Source organism: Melanotaenia boesemani, chromosome 22 (assembly GCF_017639745.1).
Source record: "Melanotaenia boesemani isolate fMelBoe1 chromosome 22, fMelBoe1.pri, whole genome shotgun sequence".
Taxonomy (NCBI): Eukaryota; Metazoa; Chordata; class Actinopteri; order Atheriniformes; family Melanotaeniidae; genus Melanotaenia; species Melanotaenia boesemani.
The window spans coordinates 8,439,273-8,455,704 of record NC_055703.1 but is presented as its reverse complement, the minus strand read 5'-3'; positions in this window follow the sequence as shown (position 1 = coordinate 8,455,704).

Sequence of the window (16,432 nt, the reverse complement as noted above, 5' to 3'; positions counted from 1 at the left end):
CAGAATCTTTCAGCTTCAGTGGCTGGTGTTGATAGAGGAACAGGAACAGCCGGGCTCCCCTGTGGAGAAAGAGACCAGCGCGGTGAGATAAAATGGCTTCTTCAAAAACAGCCTGATCACACATTAGAGCAAATTACATCCCATCACACAGGAAAACAGAAATAATAAATAAAAGAAATCAGTGTGCATTTTCAGTGAACTGTAGCACTACAATCTGCGAAGCTGCGGTGTAGATGCTCACAGACAGGGCTAAATTGAGGGTAATTGTGAAGAAAAAAAACTGCATACGTGCACTTTTTATGATGGTGTTTCAAATAAAAGTTGTATTTAATAGAGGCATCCGGTCCTATTACATCTTGAGATACACTTCATGTATTCATTAGGCCTGCACATATTGCTAATTAACTTCCCCCTGCATGCGGCTTATCTCAAATTGCCTTTGCGCTGTACAGATGTTCAAGAAGCATCTTTAAAACTCCGGGCCTTGTAACCGAGTCCCTGTTTTAAAAAAGATCCTGCCTCAGGGATTTTTTTTAAACCACACAGTGGTTTACAGGAAAAGTTGCAAACAAGTAATGAATGTTAATAGTTTGGAAGTTATGAGTGCAAATTATGTATGCGTCAGTGCATCTGTAAGTAGCAATTCAGGAAGGCCAAACTAGAGGAGGCACATATGAGATCTTATATATTTAATTTTTTAATGAAAGCGCTTTTATCATCACGTAAGTGCTACTCATAGCAAACGGGATGAATGATTCATGTTTATGCCTCCTTTTTAGGTGATGCCCTTCACTGTCCATAATTATAGTCTATGAACCAAGCCTTCTACAAGTGTGAAGGGTGATTCAGCTAATGACATACAGGTGTGGATGGTGAGTGACTAAATGTAGATAAAAGAGACTATTTTCTAATCTCACAGAGCCATAATTTCTGCTTGTGAGGGGAGATTTTCAGCGTTAGCACACACACACACACACACACACACACAAACACACTGAAAACAGCACCTTTGACCTTGTAATCATGATGTAATTGAATGGTTTGATAATATAGTGTAATGGACTGAATTACTGGATGGAGTGTTCTCTGATGGTGACATCTAGCAAAAAACGTGGTATTCGGCTTGGTATAAGTGGTACTTAACACTATTTAACAATTTACATTAGTCAGTCACTTTATTAGGTACACCTAGTACTATGTTGGACCCCTTTTGCCTTCAAAACTGCCTTAAATCTTGATTCTAAAGAATGCATAATGCATTTCAAAATGGTTTGAAACGTTTAAAAGTCAGAAGACGACTCACAAGTCATTCTTGTCAAGAAGTTTAATAAAAATGTAGGAGGAAAAGCACTATTGATTTTGGAGCATGAAAACATGACCTTCCCTAAATGTAAAACAACGTTTATCAAACCCATGTTAGGCCTTTCTGAATCATTGATTTGGCTGCTGCCTGTGTGTGACAGCATTTATTTTCCACTTAGCTCTGCAAATCTATTCAGTCACTGACTTCTTCCTTTTTCCCAGTTGAGCTGTAAGATCTAAGGGTTCACCTTAACGTCTTAAGGTTAGCGTGCACCTAGCTTCCTTTAAGGTATTTGTTACTGTTGGGTTGAGGATCTTTAAACTAGCAAGCCAAAACAGATGGTTGCAACAGATTTGAGCCAACAGCTGGGCATCACATGCCATTAGCTTTAAGCTGCCCTCTTTTGCCACAGTACTATCATATTGTCACACTCCATCTTGTAGATGCAGATGTCTTCCTGTTATTCCAATAAGTCCTATACTTAGGGTTTAACCTTCAGCATGTGGGTGTGGCTTAAATCGAGTTTATTTTAAGACTGACTCTAAGACCTTCTGTGTGTGTTCATACATGTGTGCATGTCTTTGCAGCATGTACCCATATAGCTAAAGATAAGTGCATGCATGTCACTGTTTGGACTCAAAAAGCATGTCTAAAACATTGTAAAATGCTTTCTTTTCCATCACCCCTACAGTAGCAACTTTTTTTTTATTGGAAATCAGATGCTTTGGCTTCAACAAATTTACTTCCCCAGTAGCCATACTCTCACAGTCAAGAAGCAACAAAACAAAACTGTGTGGTTGGAAAATAATGCAATTTTTATTATTCAGACACCCTAAAAAAACAATATAAGCTCAGAGCTAGCAACAGAGCAGAACCCAGTGTTGAATACATGTTTTTATTTTCAGCTAGTGTATGTATTCATACACATACTGTCAAATCTGAAGCTTCCAACATCTTTTATTGACATGTTTCTACTGTATGTGTGAGCTTAAGAAAAGGCTTACCAGACTATAGTATGTAGTCACTATGGTGCTTTGTACCTTCTAAGCAAAAGACAATACCATATAACAAAAACTAATAAGGCACAAGTCCTTATTTCCCACTTCTGCTGTCAATTTTTGGCCACTGCAAACAAGTAAAATATTTTAACTTTTTCTTTCATCTCATATATGCACAGACCCAAGTGCAAATAATGTCTTTGATGACTACGGGGTCTTGCCAGCACAGTGTCTCCTAAAGACATGCATATTCATAAAGTGGGAAATGTACCACCTTTTCTTCAATGCTTGCTTTTTTTTTTTTTTTTTTTTTTGCCTGAGAAAGAAACCATTTGGCACCTGCATTGCACTTTCGGGATATGATTTGCTCTGAGACTGGAAGAATATTGTAATCTGACTGGGGACTTTGGCTCATGTAATGGGCAGTGGGACAGACACTGGGTCTGGAAGAGGTGGAATCTCATGGATGAATGACTTGGGAAGATATGGTCCCTCTGGCCTCGATAAAAATGCAGTCTGGCAAATCCACTCTCCTTTTCTGACATTCTGTTTTGGATGGAAGGAAGAAAAAGAACAAGAGCATATGAAAAAGAAAGAAGGAACAAGATCTGATACTAGAGAATGAGCTCTTGAAAAGGGTAAACTGTATTTTAGCAAAATGCAGTGTAGCAAAATCATTGATTATCTGACTATAAACCCACATAAACAATAAAAACCCTTGGCTAGTATTGTGCACCTGTTTCTGAGCAGTTTATGCAGGGCAGAAAAGAGAATTGCTCTCTTGGCAGAGGACACTGTAGACAATTTTTGACTTTAAAAATGTTAAGTGGCAATTCAAAGACAAAACTTTACATTTTAGCAAAATGATCAGCTTTACTGATCCATGGATATTGTTTACAGCCAATCCTAAAGATGGCAGTGGGGACAGATGTACAGTGTTTTAAAGTTGGACTGTGCTCTTATATCTTAAGTTGGCTAAAGTTGCTGAGCTGCTTAGCTCACCAAATCCATTATTTTGCCACTGCCTCTCATTAAAGAAGAAGAAAAAATCAGCTATTGTCTTCCCATTTAGTCAGCACTGATTATCACCATTCACATAACATTCTGAGAGTAATTTTACAGCATGAATTAATACATTGTGGCATTTCTGCTCTCTGCTGTGAATATTCTGCAAGTAATTATTATTAAAGATAAGAGAGGCGTCACTGTAACACAGCTGTACAGCATGGGAAAAATGTTTCTGGGGATTGAGATGTGTTTGCTCTGTTTGAGCATATCACATTATAATACAGCTGTTATAATCTGTTGTACTTGTTAACTGTGTGTCATGGTTGTTGAAAAAGCAGATAACAGAGGATTGAGGAAGGAATGTCAGTTTTATTTAAATGATGATGACTGGAGTCGACTCGGTATTAGTCCAGGAAGTTCTCATATAATGAATGAAGTCTAACAGTGGAGGGGAATGGTATGGCTATACGAAAGAGCTTAGGGAGTAGAAGAGGAAAAGGTGAGTTACTACAATAAACCACAAGAAAATAAAAAAACACTGGAGAAGACCTGATTACCACGCTGTAAAGAGAGGCAATCTGGGGAAGACTGGAGCTCCTGCAGATCCTTAAGTAGCAGAGTAAATGAGCTGCAGGTGTGAGTAATCATTGCTCCAGAATCTACACTGAGCCTCCAAGGCAACCTGTTCAGCCTCACCTACAATCTCAGAAGAAAACACCAAAACACACAGTCAGAGCAAACCATGACACTCTGTCAATTTTATGAAACTAATCTATGGTTATCAGCTGAAGTCTTGGACCAAAACCTGTATGTACTTTAGTTCTTAGCAGCTGTTGTTGGAGGAGTGAGCCACTTCACTCTACCTTTCTTTTCTGCAGGCTGTGCCTCATTTCAGATGGATGGTACAACTTTCCACCCCTGTGCAAATGTCAAATTGGTCACATATTACTCTCAATCTTTGAAGCATATTATTACCATATGAAAACATACAGTATTGAGCCTGAGTACTCATACTACTACACACAACAAACCAAGCTCACACTACTATTCACCAAACTGAATTACAATCAGCACCTTACTTAAAAAAATGTCTCTGCAGTTTGGTCATGGAGGTGGTCCTATTCTTCTTCTCAAGAATCTAACTTGCTTAGTTTTTTTTTTTCTTTTAACAATAGGCATTGCACTAAAGATTGTTACAATCATGATGCAGTTCCTCTGTTATGAATTGGTTTGGTGATCCAGTTTTCTTTTTTTGGATCGGTGGTTGTAAGTGCAGGTGCATAATTATACTGCTTTTGAAACAAATGTAAAACCAGATTTTTTACTTCTAACAGAAAAATTGTTTAAAAAAAATCAAATTCCAAAACCAACTTCTAGAAAGATCATGGAGTGAATACTAAAATCTTTTTCAATCTTTTTTTTTAAATTGTAAAACCTAGGAGAAGTACTGGTGGGATGTTGTTGGCTAGTTTCTTTTTGTCTGACCTTTTCATCGCTAGCAGATTGGATGAATCTGGGGTTCACATCTTGACTTTGTGTGGCCACCAAACAACTGAAAGGTGGTGTCTCTATGTTTGCTGAATTGATTCTTCACTCATGTCTCGCTGGTCTGTTGCTACTGTTGCTTAGAAATGAAACCCATAACATGATACTGCCACCCTGATGCTTTGACAAAGTGACATTTTTAGCCTCATAATAACCAGTGTCAACCAAATAAAGACTGGAGTTAACTCAGAAGGATTTAGTTTTGTCTCATCTGACAAGGGCCCTTACAAATTCTATATAGGCTTTCAGCTGGATTTTCTGAAATAGAATAAAAACATTTTATGTTCTCTACCATATGCTCTTTGTTTTGTATAATTTTATTCAGTTCTTCCTGGAAACATATAAAGATTCAGAATGGCTCCATACCCTTGTGCTAATCAATTCCCCCCTACAATTTTATTATGCTCTACATGGATGTATTCACATAAAATTCACTTTTATGTGCAATTTACACTAGTTAAAAGTCACTGTTGTATGCCTTTCCTAACTAAATCTAATTAACTCCAGTGAAGACACATAGCAAAGAAAACTGATGCATACAGGATACACCTGGCTACAATTTTTAGTGCCAAGTCTTAGGTTCATACCTACTTATTAGATTTTATGTTTTGTAAAACATGTTTCTAATTGTCATTGGGGGGTTTTGAACCAGATTACAAGGATTAGAAATACATGCTTTGTTTGTGATCATGCAGCTCATTTAGAATCTATTTGATTAGTAATTATAGGGACTTTTTCTTCCTTTTTTAATTTTTTTTTATTTTATTTTGGTTATCTACCTAAACAACAGAGACAGAGCAATTTTTTCCATCAATGCCATTTGATGGACTTGCTCCATTTCAAATATGTCACCTCTGAAATAAATTGGTTTTGAGGCAATATTGCCTGCAGCCCAAATTTTCACATTTGCATATTTAAAAATCCCATCAGTTCTCATTAAATATTCCCTGAATACTTCATTATACTGCTTTAGTTCTTTAAAGGGGTTGGAAAGTTGTGCAAACTATATACTCCCATTAAAGGACACAGTTTGAAACCAATTGTCTTTGCATAACTCTTGAGTCAAAATCAAAACCCAAAAAGAAGAAATTAACACAGAAACCAGCAATGTATATAGGAAAGCCATGTCAAGTTTACTCAGGAAGGTGTCTGAGAAAACAGTCTAGCCTCCTTGGAATGTGTGATGCACAATAGGACAGAAGTTTCACCAATGAAGTACACAGAAAACCCACGCACACAGATCAATATTTACTCTTTGATTCTCACCACCCACCAGTTCACAAGCTGGGGGTTATCAGAAGCCTACACCATTGGGCTCAGAACCTGTCCACAAGGACAGATAGGAAGAAGGAGCACAAACACATCAGAGATCTACGAAAAACATGTGATTACCTAAAGTGAGTCTTTATTAAAGACACAGAAAGGCAAAGAACAGAAGGACAGGAAAATAATAATCCTGGGAATTTTTGAAAAACTAACACAGCATTCCTGCTTAGTAAGACACTGACGCAGAAGTTTCTTCACCTCAAGGGCAAAACAATACTGAATTCAGTTCAATGCAGTGAGGACAGATTGGATCATTACTATGCTGAGACAAAACCACTACAGTAGGGGTGTTTAGTCCCGGTCCTCAGGGGCCACAATCCAGCAGGTTTTTAATGTAGCCTTGCTTCAACACACCTGACTCAAATTAATGAGTCATTGTGCAGAACTTCATAGGCTGTAGGATCCATTTAGTTTGAGTCAGGCATGTTGGAGCAGTGAAACATCAACACTACAGGACAGTGGGGGTGACCAATTCTAACTTGCATTATAACCAGCAGTCACTGTGCTCTCCATCTCTCATTTTTCAAAGTTCTGAAAACTGATTCACGTCACAAAAAATTAGGAGATCTGTCAGTTTGGACCTTTATTTAGAGCCTAATTAATGAAAATACACATTTACACAATTTCAATGTCAACAATGTCAACATCCTCAAAACAAGATACACAAGACAAATGCTAGCTACTAAATATCTGTGAAATCCCAGCTACAGAAGCCATGTTGCACTGAAAATAACTGTGAAAAGTTTCTAAGAAATATTTTAGCTTGCACTTGTTGTTTTTTTATAAATGAACCTTTAATAATGTAAGATATAACACTACTCTTATTTAAACTACAACTACCACATTATTGTATTATTATTGTCATTACTGAGTGCATTACTCTACCTGAACATTATTCATTTAAATTTGTAATGATAGTTTTAAACCAGCTGCAGCAGTGAGATTCAGGAGACACTTAGACTTAATGTTCTAGTTGGCTGAGGATGAACACTGCAACTGCAACCCAGCACCATGCAAATGAATCCAATTAACAGCAACATCACTGCACAAGGCCTGCCTCTTATGCAAAACAATGCAGTGTCTAATTGATTTTATCTCAGTTGCAGAACAGAATGTGCAAGTGTGACAGAAAAAAATTTTTGTATGAATGCAGTGTGGAAAAACTGGCACGTCATACTATTTTTGCTGTGATTTCTAAATACACAAAAAGCCTGACATGTATCTACCACAAACTGTGTATTAAAGATGCAGTGGATCTGATTCTTAACTGCTGGAACTATGTGTACCCATTTGTCAACTACAAAGAAGCCCCACTTTAAAGGATAACTTGTTCTGTCATCTACTCTGCTCTAAAAAGGCAATCATTTACAAAATGGACATTATGGTTTATTAAAAAAAGACATGACAAGAGTGACTGAAGCCATAAACTCACCGAGAAAATGTTTATTGGGGTAATAATTCAAAGTAAAAACTGGATCACTTGCAAACAATCTGACCTCTTTTTTCAGGTATTGCAATTGGAGCATGTGGAGAATGTAGCCATGTGTTGACTTCATATTACACACACTTAAGCTATGTCCAGAAATATGCATTTCATGGAGTCACTGTTGTCATTTTTTAGCATGCTAGAGTGGCCATAATAATTTTTCTGTAGATTACCAGGGGTGGGGATCTTCTAGCAAAGCTGAAAATTGAGTCTGGGAGGTTATGTGGCTTAAGAAAAAGGGTGAAAGAAGGAGCAAAGGTTGAGAAGTAAGAAGTAAGCTAAGATGTAGGGGGAGGGTGCTCAGATGGGATGTAGACAAAGCTGTCTATCCTGTTGGCTTTTGAAGTGAGTTATAAAAGTAGGCCTGGAAGCCTGCGGAGTATGATCTTACGCTACAGAGGTGAACAACCAGAGGGTTCAACACATTTCCTACTAACCGACACAGTCTGAGGGATTCTTGATGTTCTATAATGCAACATAAACATTTCGCTGTGTGAGTTTGTTTCCCTCTGCCAGTGTTTTAAACAGTGAACTCCAGGTGTTTGATTACACATGTTAGATTGGTTTCTTTTTCTGGTTTCTATTTGTTTATGTCTGTGAGTTTCATCATGTTTGCAATACCTACAAAAAGGTTTTGGAAGGATTATAATGTATTTTACTTGAAGCCAAGACAAGTGATCAGTTTGATATCATTGAAATCCTGGATTTTTAAAGGATTGTATCATACCACTGGCTTAAACTCTTGTGTGTTAAAGTAAAATAACCCAGTATTTTTTTTTTTTTTTTTTTTACTATCAAGAGTTAGAAGTAGGCTATGTAAACAAGTGATTTATGAGAATAATTCCAATTTTCAATTGTAAGATCATGGTAATCAATGCAGCGGTCTAATTAAAATCAAATCGGTTATCTCATGACAGATAGCTACACATCTACTGGAGGTCTACAAGAATATTTTTGCCCCCCCACGGACAGACATATATTCCAGAATTTTGTGCTATAGCCCTGTGACTGTGACTGTGAATTTTGTGTTTTTGTTTTTGTTTCAAGAGGAATAATTGTCCACATCTTTCAGTATAATTAAACCTCCTACCAGTTTTTGTGATTTTATTGAATTATCATATTTTGTGTAGTGTTTTTATTCCTTCTTAGTGTTTTTATTTTAGGGCATTTTTAATTTTTTTAGCGATCATTTTGGGTATTGGTTTCCTTGTTTTGTTTTTATTTAATTTTAGCGGGTGTTATGTCCTTAGTGGTTTTTATTGGTGACTTTAATGGGCATGCTAGCAACTGGGTATCAACAAGCCAGCCTTTACAGTACGTCCTCCAACTAAAATTTTTAATGCTATTGTTTGTTATCACAAGAAACATTAGGGAAATATGTCTCACTTAAGCTTTTCCATGTTTTTTCATGTTGTAAATTTAATTTCAATCACTAAGAAGCCACAAAGTCCAAACTGCACTGTCATTCATTGACCCTTGATGTGGGATTTTGTCAGTGACAGGACAACACTTGTCTAAAATGCTTTTTTCACTTTGTGTTTGGATAATTGGTGGTCCAATCACTGCTGGTTCGGCCAACCACTCGGAAATAAGAAACTTCTGCAGCCGCTCAGTCAGCGGAAACTGTTGGCTCAGTAACAGTCTGACTAAGAGCTTGCTTGGACTTTTGGCTTAATTACGTTTGTTACACAGATAGATTAGGTTAGTTTTTGGTTAGTGCTGAGATATATAATAAATATTTATTTGTAAAATGTTTAGACACTTAGTTAATAATGCTACTTCTTTCTTTGTATTATTCTCTATCTCTAGCTAGGCCAGCGTTGAGTTTTATTCCTTTTAGCTGTCTGTTTTTGAGTTGCTTAGACAAATGTATTGTTGTTTTTGTTCTGTTAAATAGCATCACTAACCCCAACTCCCATGGTTCAGCTTTCTGGCTCTGTTTGCTTGTACCACATCCCCTGTTGTGACAAAAAATCTATATTGTTTTGCTGTTAAAATCTTGCCACAGTCTGTTGTGGCTCTTTCACCCGAACAGAGTCGGGTCATAACAGTTTTAGCTAGAATACATTATTTTTGCAACTCAAATAACAACTAGAGGTCGCAATCCTTCACCATAATTATGACCAATACTCTGATACTATTTGATCGGTGGATGAGCACTCAACCACTTGAGCAGCATTGATAATGAGGAAAAATATTTCTACAAGAAACCATATTTGGATTTTGGCTGAAAGTTCAAACCAAGTGACAAGTGTGATCATGCTAAAATTATTCTGTGTGTTACTACTTCACTGTTTGCTGTTTCTACATACTTTGCAACACAAATTGTAATTGTGCGCTGCAGCTTAGCTGTTTGCTGTGCCAATAATCATTACAATAAGACGAGCAACACACAGATCTTTGAGTATGATTCCCCTCCATCGTTCTCCACAGGCTTTCTTCTTATTACCTCTCCATGCCTCTAGATGCCACAAAGTCCTCTGTGACTAATGTAGAAAACCTGCTGGCAGGCAATACAGTTGGCCTTGAACACATTTTCACTCACACGTCCTAGTCATTAGTACTCATTTTCCAATTCCCTCTTTTATTTCTCTAATCTCACAGAGAGCTTGTAGGTTGCTGCTTTTTAAATTGGGTGAATCTAAGCCATGCAAACATAAGATGACAGAGAATCTGATCACCTTATCCTATTAACCTGACATTTGTTTCCCGTATGTTTGCATGGATTTAAAAATGCAGATTAAACAGTGACCTGTATTGGTGGGATATGGAATATGTCTTTATTTTCCAGGTGTGGAGCAATTCTCTATTTCAAGATACAGCTGGAAACACTATCTTCAACCCTAGCATTTTTTTGTTTTTGTTTTACAAAAGCATACACTGTTTAGAATCTTCTTGGTATCCTCTGAATCCAAAAATATCATCACTGTTATTTAGCCTTCTCTACATTTTCATATTTTAAGTGCAAGTGATTGTATTTCAGTCCCTGCATAAGCTGAGAGGAGTTTAGTTTGTAACTAATCTTATGCTTGCTTTATAATATTTACACTTGTTGGTTTGAGACTAAACTGAGAAATAATAAAACATGTGGAAAACTGTGGTCTCTGCATACATTTTCTCTTGTTTTTTAAATTAAAAAAACAAAAAGACAATTTTTTTCCTGTCAGTTACAATTAAAAAAGGTCCCATTTCATTAAACATGATTGCTAATCTCTTTTTGACCACCAAAGAGGTCCTTCTGTTTATGTCTTTACAAGGAGCTGTGTTTCTTGGAAGAACTCTGGGGGGGCTTCAGTACTGAGGATGAATTAAATCTCATGCTTAAATGACCTCCTATCACGGCCTCTTTCTTTTGCTCCTTTAGCAGACAATGTAACCCATTCTCAAGCTGTGCTTCTGACATTTTTTATACATAATGAAACCAATTTACAGGTAATTGCCTCCTCTCTGTTCTGCTTATCCTGTGCCCTCTAATGACAGTGCTGTGCATGCAGAGATAAACCACAGGGAAATACAGGGCAATGTGTTGTGGTATTGTAATTTAGGAAGGAGCAAAGCGGCTCTCTGGGATGGATTTGTGGTCATGAACATTACAACATAACAATTATAGACATGACATGTACACAATATATTCAACTTGTGTAAGCTGTTTATTGTGTGCATAAAGAGACAAGATAACATTTATTTTACAAATATTTGAAGCAAGTCTGCTTTTGATTATGTAATACTGTATTTTCCAAAGATTTGTGGTGTCCAACTCATGTCTACATTTGTTTAATATTTTGGAGAATATTGGAGAAAGACCCTAACAAGTACAGTTAAACACGTTTAACCACTTAACTTACAAAAGAAGTAACCAAACTAGATTATATGCTAGTGACGTGATAAAGAAAATTAAATGTGGTAAATAAAACCACAGATGCACAACATAACATATTTAACAAGACCTATTTCATCACGCAGAAGCAGTGTGTGAAACAAAGTATAAAAAGCTTTAAAAGCAGAGGTTTTGGCACTCTGCTGGTCTTGTCTGAAGCATTCAGATGTGTATCAGCACAATGCCAAGGAGAAAATATATCAGCCGTGATCTTAGAGAAGTAATTGTTGCTGCCAGTCAATCTGGGAAAGGTTAAAAGTCATTTCCAAAATGTATTTATAGACTATGAAATATTATTCACAAGTAGAAAAGATTTAAAACAGTTGTCTGTTGTATGCTGTCAGACAAACTCTAACTCTACAGGCTCCAGTTAGCATGTTAAATTTAAAGTTCTATAAGGAAAAGTTATTTTAATGGAATCTGTCCTTGGTTATGTACACAGTGTTCCTCTTCTGTTGCCAAGCATATCCAGTGACAATGCTCTTACATTCTGTCCTTTGAATTGGCTAAAATGACTTGATACTCCTTTTTTTCTGTGTGTAAAAGATGCTTTGAACAACAGCACAGAGTCTCTCCTTTGTGTAAACAGCTCTCTGCATAACAGACTGACCTTGTGGGCAGTAAAAACAATGTGTAAAATGCAGTAGTAATGTCATGTTCCAGATCTCTATATTTTTCAGAATTCTCACTGCAGCTCATAAAAGTGCAATTAGAAAAAGACTACATGAGTGTGCCTTATTTGGAAGGATTGCCAATTAAACATTTTGTGAAATCAAATGGAAGAAAAACAATGGTAGAGCTCAGGGCTATGTTTAATAGTGAAAGTAAGTTTTACACACACAATATGAAGGGGTTTGGACAGAACAGCTGTGTAGCCATAAGAAAACCACTAATCAGTGAGGCATAACTGGAGAAAAAGGCTTAATTTTGCTAGGGAGCATAAAGATTGGATTCTGGAGCAATGTATGAAGGTCATGTGGTCTGATGAGTCCAGATTTACCCTGTTCCAAAGTGATGGGCACATCAGGGTAAGAAGAGAGACAAATGAAGGTGCAGCCATCATGCCTAGTACCTACTGTAAAAGCCTGTGGGACAGTCTATGATTAGAGGTTGATGCATTTGGTCAGATCTAGGTTCAGCAACATTAGGTGTCCAAAGAATTTGGTCAGCTCACACCTGAAAATACTGAATGACCAGGTTACTCCATTAGCGGACTTTTTCATCCCTGATTACATGGGCACATTCCAAGATTCATCGGGATTATAAAAGAGTGGTTTAGAGAACATTAGACAGTTTTCACACATGGATTGACCACCACAGAGTCCAGACCTGAACCCCACTGAGAATATTTGGGATGTGCTGGAGAAGGCTTAAGAAGATCTTGGTGAAAAATTAAATCAACACTGAATGGAAATAAATCTTGTGACATTGCAGAAGCTTATCAAAACAGTGTGTGATGTTTTTTTTCTGCTGGCAACTGTTTTTCTTTTGGCCCGGCAGTGTATTTCCAATCCACAATCAAAGGACGTCAAAGGTGACCGCTTCACTTCCCACTTTATATCTCACACAATAATGGGTATGTTTTTAGATGTTAATAAATATTTATGTACTTATTTATGTAATATTTATATACTGGTGACACAGTAATGCTTCCTGGATTCTGCCTAACACAAAACAGCCAACACATACATCGCTGTGTCCAGATTTTGGAAATGGACCTATTACATATTTCATTTTGGGATTGGGCTGACCACTTTACACCACTTTACACAAAAACAGTGCCTTAACTACCAATTGAAAAGGGCAATTTTTGACAGTTTATCTTTCCTAATGTAGAATATATATCAGATGCAAAAATTTGTTGGAAAATTTATTTAATTTTAGCAAAGACACCAGATGGGTCCCACAGGTGGCAATAAGCCATAATGCCTCCTAGAAATCACATTTATATGCCACAATTTTTTCAAAAAGGTTACAAATTCAGGGACTATGAAGCCACAGAACTGCACCTGCTGTCCTATATTATTTACCTTACTCCTAACTCAAATCCAACTTATTTAGAGCAAGTTCCCTTGAACGGAGAGCGTTATAATTAACCAAACATTCCTCAACATGCAGTGAGTGCTGTTCACACACTGTTCAACAGCAGTTTGTTTCAAGTATATTACTAGCTTAGGGCTGTAATGCACATTCACATACTAAATCATTCCAATGCTGCACTCTTGCCACTGATGAGTGCAAATTGCTGTGTGATTTGTGTCATCAGCTATGAATTACAGCAGCACAGGTTACTGACATCAGCTGCCACAGGCAACACTTTTTTAGTGCACATATTTTTGTGTGTGTGTGTGTGTGTGTGTGTGTGAAAAGACAGAGCAGGAGTTGGTATGGCATGAGTGTGTGTGTTTGTACTAGTGTTTTGTTTTCCTTTTCATGTCCCTAAGACACAACACACACCATCCACAACACTGATATCAAGCTAAATACCTCCTTCCATGCTGTCACCCATCTTATCCTCTCTTGTCACATGTTCACCGCCTCCGTGTCTCTCTCTCTCTATCCGAAAAGTCCTAAATTAGCTCTGACCTTCTCTAATGAAAAGTGGAAACAACACTATGGCTTATTACAGTGGCAGGGTTGAGCCTCTGCAACAGCATGCTGTTACTTACCAGCCCCCAAGTGGCAATTATGAGTCGCACCCTACTCAGTTTTTCACCACGCTTTTTAGCTAGCAGGTGGTCCTTTTAGATAGAATAGACATAGATGACAATGAGCTAAACAGCTGCTATTTGTCTTCCCTTTCTCTGATTTAAATGGCAGTGTCACTGCACAGAACAATAAAGAACATTTATTGGAATGGGTATGTAAACAGACCACCTTTATTTCAGTTCCTGTACTGATTAGTTTTTAATATTTTGACTTCCAGAAAAATTATTTTGCAGAACAAATCAAATTTGGCAATATTTAAAACTGGACCACGCAAATTTGAATGTGTTATGGAATTAAATTAATGGGATTTTTTCTGTATATTTTCATTTTCAATTGCAATAATTAAAAAGAAAATTATTTCTCAAATGATAGAGATCTTTCTTAAGTAAATACACAAAGCAGTATTCACTTCCTGCCTCCCAGCTTCCCAATGTCTTTTGTTTCATTGTTGATTCAAGTAGCACTTTGTAACTTTCTGACCTTCAGCATTTCTGACTCGTCTGGACATAACTGAAGGAAAAGTAAGGGAGGAATAGACAGAATAAAACATAAAACAAGAGTCAACTGACTTGTGCTACTAGATAGCCCAAAGCAGGCACACATTTTCTTCTTTTTTTATATATATATATATTATTAATCCGAAGCTGGGAAATTCTTTCTCTGCATTTAACCCATCCTAGTTGCTAGGAGCAGTAGGCTGCCAGATTCAGGCACCTGGGGAGCAGTTGGGGGTTGAGGGTCTTGCTTAAGGGTCCACAGTGGCTTACCTCAGTTGCCAGCCCCGGGACAAGAAGCCAGGTTCTCAGATCCAAAGCCCACCTCTGTAACCACTAAGCTACTTGATATTTCATATGTAGTAATTTCCGGTGGGCCTTAATTAAGCATATTGTTAATATAAATATATGATAATTACAATTTAAACAATACCCAAGTTTAACTTTTTCCCTTTCTATGGATTGTAAAGATCGTGGGTTTAAGGAAGTAGATTTGTTAGCCTCGATTAATATAGTAGTAGAGCAGTGGGACACGACATTCTTAATTCCATGACCGTCTCGGAGTGGGTTCTTCATTAAAGGAACAAAATATAACAGGAAGAAGTTTTCAGACCCACTTCCTACTTTGTCATCATTGTTTAGCTGTTGTTTTTTCAGCTTTCAGTACAAAATGCAGCAACAATCTGATGAGACAGTAAATAAATTTTCATTCTGAGCAGTTTAAATACGAAAAAAGCTGCGTTAAAAACTGTACTATCATGGAAAGTAAAACAACATTATTCAACAACAGGTGAAGAACATTTACTCACAAGTCAGACTTAAAACGTTTCAAATAGGGAAAAACCAGGCCCTTTAACCAAAACCTGCATATTGAACAGAGTAAACACTCGAATCCTGACATGACATTTTAAGTTTTTAAAAATCCATGTCAAGGTTCTCATATATAGTAGCACTTTTAACACAAAGTAAAAATAATTAAATATATAAAGATAATTGGCTGTAATCAAGGAAGAAAAGAAACTTACAACCCTCTAAACATACTGTTATTAGTAAAACATCTATAATGTCATCTATTTTACAGAAGTACCTATAGATGACATGAGCTTTTAATTACATCAATAATTTAATAAAAAACAACAGTTGATGTAAAATCTTCTCAAATGTTAATTATCAATGTTAGACAGAGAAAGTTCAGGTGTGAGATTAGCGTAGAGGTGCAAATGACTATTTTTATTCTCTTCACGCTGGAGAAGACACGCTCAACAGTACGTGTCACTGTCATCAGTGCTTTTAGGAAACAATGAATATGAGGGAAGACTTCTTCATTGCATATATCCATCACATCAATGAGAGTTTTTTTTCTCTTTCCCTCTTTGAGTGCTGCAGAAACACAAAAAACTCCAGCTCTGTCATGTTAATATGAAAGAGCTCCCCTAGGATATTCAGATTGTTTGACATGTCAGTCAAGCTTCTGTCACTGGCGGATGTTAGCAGAGTGGCCGCGGAAAAATGTGGCAGGATTATATAAATGTTTGTTTTTTTCTTGTAGGTTACAAGTCTACCTGTACCTCCCAACTTTCCACAAGTCAGCCACTGACTGGCTGAATGAATAGATAAATGTTTGTTTTGCTCCCCTGTGGATGACATGAAGTAAGCAGTAAGAAGCATAGTAGCCATTCTCTTAGG